At 47.6% G+C, this 7,983-nt stretch overlaps 1 long non-coding RNA gene across 1 annotated transcript; it reads right to left on the reverse strand.

Annotated features, from left to right (window-relative positions):
* Positions 1 to 809: 809 nt before the first annotated feature.
* On the reverse strand, positions 810 to 4,714 carry LOC105522078. Its single transcript, XR_001003381.1, has 3 exons — positions 4,316 to 4,714; positions 3,950 to 4,046; positions 810 to 1,893 (listed from the first exon to the last, which is right to left on the reverse strand). It is a non-coding gene; the product is annotated as an uncharacterized LOC105522078 (long non-coding RNA).
* Between the last annotated feature and the right edge of the window lie 3,269 nt (positions 4,715 to 7,983).

Below are 7,983 nucleotides of genomic sequence, written 5' to 3' on the forward strand. Positions count from 1 at the left end.
CTGTTAAGGTCCTATCTTTAAATAAGGTCATATTCTGAGGTACTGGGAGTTAGAACTTCAACATAGCTTTCTTTCCGGGGGTGGCGGGTTGAGGGATAAAATTCAACCCCTAATACAGGTGCCTCAATGTCGTGCACATTTATATTTGCTGGGAAGATAAGGAGACATTGGAGTCAGTGGTTTGGTTTCTTCTGCTGGCTTCGGGTTGATAATGATTTAAGGCTGTGGAGTAATGGAAGATAAACTGCTTGTCACTGCCTACTCTGTGTTGCAGAAGATTGCATTTCCCTGTGAGGCCGGCCCCAGCCTGGCTCTGCAGAGGGCTTTTCCATTACCTTAAGAGCTGGTGGTGATAGCCCCCATTAATATTCAGCCCTTTGGCCTCCACCCTCTTGCATTCCCTCAGCCCTAAGCACTTCCCTCCGACCTTCCAAGAGGTAACATCGGGGTTATTGTCCCCAAGAGACCTCTGCAATTACTTGCAGGGGGAACCCGGTGAGGCTTTGCTGAGAGTGTATGCCAGGAGAGGGACGTGGGTGGAGAAAGGGAGCTCGGCATGCAGATCTTCGCCCTCCCCCGTCCAACCCAATATTAGAATCAAGGGGAACCGCGATGTCTGTCTTTGCCTCTGCTTGCTTCCCTCCTCCGTGTGGATGCTGGGAGAACAAGATTAAATTCCTTGTCGGCTCGGGCTCTAAATTCTCATTTGTTTATTAAGAAATGATTCTGTTTTCTCCGAGGAGCCATCCATCCTGCTCTTCTGGGCGCTGTCCATTACTAAATAAATGAAAGGGAAAAAGGTCCTTTTATGGCCATGGGTTTTTTGTTTGTTTTTGGGGTGTGTGTGTGTGTGTGTGTGTGTGTGTGTGTGTGTGTGTCTTTCAGATGTCTGTATCACCAGAGAGAATGCCTTCTGAAGCCTGTCCAGGAGATTTGGTTCTAAGAACAGCCTGCTAATTTGAGCATCTTCAGGGGCGACTCGTGCAATGAGGCTGGCATGCTGTCCACAGACAGTGGCACCATAGCGGTGGGAAGTGCGGTCTGCACTCATCTGCCAGGGCTTCCATGACAAAGGACCACAGCCTGGGCCACTTATGCAACAGAAATGTATTTTCTCACAGTTCTGGAGGCTAGAAGTCTAAGATCAAGTTGTCCGCAGATTGATTTGTTCTGAGTCTCTCTCCTGAGCTTGCAGATGGCCAAGCTTCTCTGTCTGTCCTCACATGGTCTTCCCACTGCACACCAACGTGTATCCCAATTTCCTGTTATAAGGACACCAGTTGTGTTGGATGAGGATCCCCTGAGTAAACTATTTAACCTGTGTTAGCTCAATAAAGACTGTGTTTCCAAATACTGTCCCATCCTGAGGTCTCAGGGGTTAGGAATGAACCTGGGCAGGGGCACAATTTAGCTCACAGCTGTGCCCCTGTAGGGGACTCAATAGGAACTCAAATCTCAGGCTGGACCTTGATCTGGGTAAGTGACCTTGGGGAAGGGCAAGGGTATCAGTTGGGGTTTTCTGTTGTCGGCAACAGAAAACAATCCAGGCTCACTGGAGCAATGAGAGAATTGAATGAGATGATCTGGAGAGACAGTGATGCCATGGAAGGCTGAACGACAGACAGTAACCCTGGCACTTTGGGGAGGGGAAGTGGAAGCCGCAGGAGCTGCCCTTTGGTGGAAACACTCCCGTCAGTGCTTGGTGGCTGCAGCGAGTGAACTCAAGAGTCCCAGAGGAGAGCTGTCCTGCCGGGTTCCCCACTCTGCTGGAGTAGGAGGAGGAGGAGGAGTCCAGACCCTTGGCCTCAGTGATGGGAGTCAGGGTACAGGGTTCACATCCTCCCAGGACTGCCCAGAGTCCAGGGGTGTGAGCCCTCGAGAGAAAATCAGCAGCTGTCAAAAAAGGAAATGAATGTTGGTAAGCTGAAACAATGACAGATATCTATCGCATAACATTTCCTTGCTTCAAAAAGAGGGGCTGCATTGGACGACCTCTGTGCTCCATCTTCATTAAACATTTACTAATGCTCTCCCGTCACTGCTTTCTTGAGTTCTGTGCCTTTCTTTGTCTAGGGGTGTTGAGATGTTTCGCTCAGGGATGTTTTATTGCCTGCGGTGTCTCCCTTGGCCTTTGGTGTTCCCGGGAGTTCTCCTCAGTGAGGCGAGGGACTCTGTTTGCTCAGGAAGGTCACCAGGCTTAGAGTGCTATAAAAAACCAGGGAACAGCTTCCTGGTATAGATCAGTTTATTAATGTCTTCTTTGTGATCTGTACCGGTTGTAAATATTATATTCATTATAAATAATAATTCAACCTGCCATTCCTTCTCTGGTTCTCAGTCACCTTATCTATAAAACAAGAGGGTTGAATTAAGTGATTATTAAGGTCTCTTTCTGCACTGGCCCTGTTGGATTCCATGAAAATTAAACTCCTCTGGGTAGACAGTCTATGGGGCTTGACTGTGAGGCATCACCCAAGAACTTGGAAATGGGAAATACGATTTCCCTCTGAGAGAAAAATTATAAAACCAGCCACCACCAGATCAAAGAAGATCTATTTAAAGTCTCCTTATATGGACAGAATGAATTTCAGACCAGAGCAGCCTGGACTGACAGCAGGAACATCCTGAGGGACAGAAGGGCTTGTCAGAATGGATGCAGCATCACAGACACAGAGAGAAATGAGATCGAGGAGGATCGTTGGGATGATTCAAGCTCTGACTGAGACAATGCTGGGGTGATGGGTATCCACACATTAGTAGGCTCTGGGCCTCTCCTGGCTGCATTTCTGTTATGGAGAAGGCGAGGGGCATCCAGCTATCATGACTGGGTGCCCTAAAGCGGGGATGAGAGTCAACATCTTTAACAATCCATATAGCACAGGCACCACCCAAACAGCAAGGTCTTCAGCTACAGCTGGAGCAGGGACCTGGGGCCCCCATTCTACCTGCATTTACCTTCTAGCATCTGGGAGCTCTGTGAGGTCCCTGATATGAGAAGGGCAGTGAGTAGGAGCAGACAGGAGGCTCCAGGAAGAGGCTCCTTACCAATTAGCTCAGAAGAATTTTAATATGTTGATAACTTAACATGTTTGAGCTATTCAGTTCATCCCCTTTGTCTAATTCTAACTCACTGGGAAATCCCTGGATTGGAATGCAGTTTCCCATATGCTTTGACCTACAGGGAAAAAACAGGCATGACTGGCTTACATAATTGTGAGATGACTATATTTTTCAAGGTAAACAGAGTTTCTGCTTTATCACTCTCTTGGGAGCCTGGTTACACTGATCAATGTGAATTCACCCCTATGAGAGAAATCCACTCTTGGCTTGCTGACAAAGTCAATTGCCTCAATTACAAAAAAAAAAAAAAAAAAGATTCCCAAACTTGCCCCATGGAAGCAAGCCAGCCAAGCTTGGAAGCAGCCAGCCAAGCCCTTTTTCAGACTTAGAATCAGTGATCCAAGGGTCCTTTCAGTATTTTTCCACAGGATCTCTGGCTGAATTTCCACAGCATGTGAAAATTCAACTATAGACAAGACAGCATGATGCAGCGATTTTCTTTTTTTCTTCTTCTTCTCTCTCTCTCTTTTTTTTTTTTTTTTTGCACATTTTATTTTAGTAGCACAACTCTTATTTTCAAATGATCTTATGAAGGACCCCAAGCTGCAGATATGATGTCTTCACATCAGGCATCTCTACTTGGGTGTCTGACAGGCACCTCAAATGTAAGATGTCCAAAGAGCATTCTGGATGCCCTGCCCCCGCTGCACCTGCTCCTCCCCAATGTGCCCTCATCTCTCAGGCCTAACACCTAAAATAATTCTATTCTCAGGTCATCTCTTAGCCTCAAACTCCTGCTTCCAACTACAAAACATATGTAGAATCCCATCCCTTCCAAGCTAGGGCCCACATAGCTGAAACCTTGTTTTCAGCCACCATCCCCTCTTACCTGGGTGACTGCAACAAACTTGTAATAGGTCTTCCCACTTTCATTACTGCTTCCTATACTTCCCTGGATTGGAATGCAGTTTCCCATATGCTTCTACCTATAGGGAAAGAACAGGCATGGCTGGCTTACGTAATTGTCAGATGGAGCAACATTTGCTCCATTTAAAATTGTTTTTAGAAGTCTAGACTTTAGAATCTCTACTTGTTAATGATAATATAACAATGACCAATTACTACCATTTTAAACGTATTATTTCTCTACTTAGTGAAATAATACATTTAAAATGTAGATCAGATGGTGATTTTCCCCTGTTCAAAGTGCTCCAACATCTCCCATCACACTTAGAGTAAACTGCAAACTCCTTACCATGGTCTACCAGGCTCTCTGCCATCTGGTTTCCTGGTACCCCATTGGCTGAACTGCCAGCTGCTCTCTCCTTCACTCTTGTGGCTCCAGACACATTGGACTTATTGTTGGTTCTCAAACGTGCCAAGCTTGTTCTCTGCTTTGCATTTGCTGTTTCCTCTGCTTAGAACCTCTGGTGCCCTTGACTTTGAATGGCTTGCTTCCTCACACCAATCAAGTCTTTGCAAGTCTCTGCCTTTGCTCAGAGAGGCCTTCCCTTGCCACCTCTTTAAAACAGCCTGCCTCACTCCTACTCTCGAGCTCCTCAGTCAGCCACTGCCCAGCACACACCACATTTCGTAGTGGATGTTGTTATGTGCCGCTCAGATCCCCTGGCAGGACGGAGAAATGCTCATCGCTTTAGCTGCTGGGAGTGCAGACACCACCAATTCACACCTGAGACACTTTCCAAGCGTTGGAAAGTGTCAAAGGTGTGTCATTTCCTCTGTCAGAGGAAGCTGCTCCACCAACATGTGCGCCCACTCCCTGGAGGCAGCTTGCAGCCAAAGACTGGTCACGTGGGAGTGCAAATGCCCAGTCCTCCGATCTCAATTAGGACAACACTGCTTGTTGTCCCAAGCTGCAAAGCTCCTCAGGAGGAAGACAGAAAGCAGCTTTTCTGTCTGTCTGTCCTGCATCCCTCACCCTTCACACTGTTGCTCCTGAGATCACGCTCCCAAAAACCTCCTGCAAATCTCTTTGTCAGAGTCTACTTCCTGCAGAACCTGTCCTGTGGGCCTCTACCCCAATTTATGGGGTTTTAACTTACTTGCTTACACTTATTTGTTTATTTCCTGTCTCCCCATCTAAGACTTAAGTTCTGTGACAGCAAGGAAAGGTTTATCTTATTCCCCTCTCTATCCTGGCCCCGATGCCTAGACAGTGCCTGGAATACGTGGAAGTTCAACAAATATTGAATGAAGAAATGAATGCACCCCCCCCATCTATATAATAGATAATAGGGAAACTGTCTTCCTGGAATTGTGTGTGTGTCAGGGGCCCTCCTCCCTCTGTCACTCCTCTACCCACCACTGGAGAAGTACCCAGGGCACCTCAGCAGCACCTTCAGACAGAGTCGATTTTAGAATCAGGAAAGCAAGATTCATAGCCAGTTTCCATCACTAGCAAGCCCTTCCCAGTACCTCCTGGAGTCAGTATTGGGCCTTGCAGGGTCTTTAGCTTGTTCCACTGCGACAATGAGCCCCGCACTCCGCTCCTGGAAAAGAAACTGGGAGAATGGAAAAGCTAATCGAATTGGCTCATTTCCCTGAAGCCAGTGATAAATCTCAGGGGTCTGAAGAAGGCTCTAGGAGATCTAGTGCCCCCAGTGAGATCTGGGGTGGGGAAGTTGACCTCAGACTCTGAATCTCAAATCAAGAGTGGTTCATTTTTACTACAGAGCCTGGAAGGGAGACTGCTTGGGACCTGCCCTGGGATGACTTCTGCTGGCCCTGGAGAGCCAACTTTTATTCCAGTAGAATGTCCAAGAAGCCGTGCGCCCTGGTGACAACTCACTTTCTCCTACGCCGTTAGAGTAAGTCTCCTTGATTTCCAGGATTAGAATTCCCTGGAATGTTCAGTGTGCCATCATTACCAGGACATAAAGAATGTTTCTGGGTCAAGAAGGTGCCAGAGATGGTTTAATGCACATCCTCATTACCTAATTGTTTTCTCCTGATCTATTCCCCAATTGCTTCCATGTCTGATGAATATTTCTCTGCTTTCATATGTGTTTTTGACAGAGACAGGGGAGCAAGGCTCTCTGGGGGCTTTAGATCTCCTGACTTCTCTTTTGAGCATGATGAGTTGGAGTTAGATAATGCAGGGAGAGCTTGCTCCGGAACCTGGGAGGGAAGTGTGGCTGGAAATGCCCGCAGATGGGTGATGCCCCTCTGTCTTCAAACTGTGTTAGACGAGCTCTGCTCTCACCTGCCCCTACACAAGAGGCAATCCATTAGATACCTTGCATCTGGGGTAGACTGAGCCAGCACCAGCTGTGAGACCGGCTGCAGCTTGGATTTCACTTCCTCCAGAAGGCAGCCAGGACAAATGCTGCTGCTCATTCTCCAGGAGGAGTTTCCAGGATGATCCAGCCATTGTTCCTCCTCTGTAGCACAAAGGGAAGGTTACCCAGAATGGACCCAGCAAATGCCTTAACAGCCTTCAAGACAGTCTGGACACATCCACAGTGGTTGTTGGACAGCTCATTACACACTCTCTGAGGAGACTGGTCTCGGGTCCCTAAGCAGGTTGATGTTGGCAGTGGCCGGGGAGGCAGGAACATGCATGAAGGACACAGAGGTGAGAGGGGACTGAGCTGGATGGAGTGCATCTAAGGCCTGGGGCCAGTCAGAGAAGACGCATCTCCTCCTCAGCACCACTGAGGCCACACAGCCAGCCTTGCGAGGAGATGCCTCTGAGGACCTTCGAGCCACACATCACTGGCTTGAGTATAAGAAGTGCTGGAGCACCTGTGATAGAAATTGGTGAGCAAACATCCTCCTAGAAAGACAGGTAATGCCTCATCTCTACCAAGGTTAAATTGTTTTTATAACGTTCTCATCATTATTCTAAAGAATAAAACCATTACTAGTACATAACGTCCTCATCAGGGTAGGAGACAGGCCCCAGGCTCTATTCTTGGCCCTGGCACTTATTTGATTGAGTCACTTAGTAATCTAGACAAGAGCTGCCTCAACCTTTTTTTTTTTAATTCTTTTTTTTTTTTTTAGGTCAGGCACAGTGGCTCACACCTGTAATCCCAACATTTTGGAGGCCACGGTGGGATAGTTGCTTAAGGCCAGTAGTTTGAGACCAGCCTAGGCAGCAAAGTGAAACCCCATCTTTAAAAAAAAAATAGCCAGGCATGGTAGTGCACCTGTATTCCCAGGTACTTGGGAGGCTGAGGTGTGAGGATCACTTAAGCCCAGGAGGTGGAGGCTGCAATGTGCTAGGATGACACCTCTGCACTCCAACCTGGGCAACAGAGTGAGACCCTGTCTCAAAAACAAAATTTTGTTTAAATGTCTAGGCTTTAGAATCTCCATTTGTTAATAATAGTATAACAATGACCAATTACTGCCTTTACTCTTGAATGGCCACTGTGGGTCAGGCGCTGTCCCAGGAACTGGAGGAATAGTGGTAAGCAAGCTGACAACCATGTACTTTTCCTGGAGCTCATATCCACGGATCATCAGACAGGCAATACTTCCCCCATTTTAAAGCTGAGGCCATTAAGGTTTAGAGCCCTGAAGTGATGGCATGTGAAGCACTTCCCCATGGGTGCCTGCTATTAGGTCATTGCTTCTTGGTGCTAACCTACCCTTCAGTGTTCTGCTTTGTTATGCTGGGACTGGGACTCTAAACCATTTTTTTTCTAGCTTTTGCCAGCTGCTCCTTGGTAGATTATATCAGTAAGGGGTGCTAGGGGAGGCAAGAGAGGAGGAAAAGGGACCTGATTCCCCCTGGGTGCTTTCAGAGCCTTCTTTCCTTCCTTCCTTCCTTCCTTCCTTCCTTTCTTCCCTCCTCCCTCCCTTCCTCCCTCCCTCCTTCCTTCCTTCCTTCCTTCCCTTCTCCCTCCCTTCCTCCCTCCCTCCTTCCCTCCCTCCTTCCTTCCTTCCTCCCTCCCT

This window comes from Colobus angolensis, unplaced genomic scaffold (assembly GCF_000951035.1).
Source record: "Colobus angolensis palliatus isolate OR3802 unplaced genomic scaffold, Cang.pa_1.0 Scaffold111, whole genome shotgun sequence".
Classification (NCBI taxonomy): Eukaryota; Metazoa; Chordata; class Mammalia; order Primates; family Cercopithecidae; genus Colobus; species Colobus angolensis.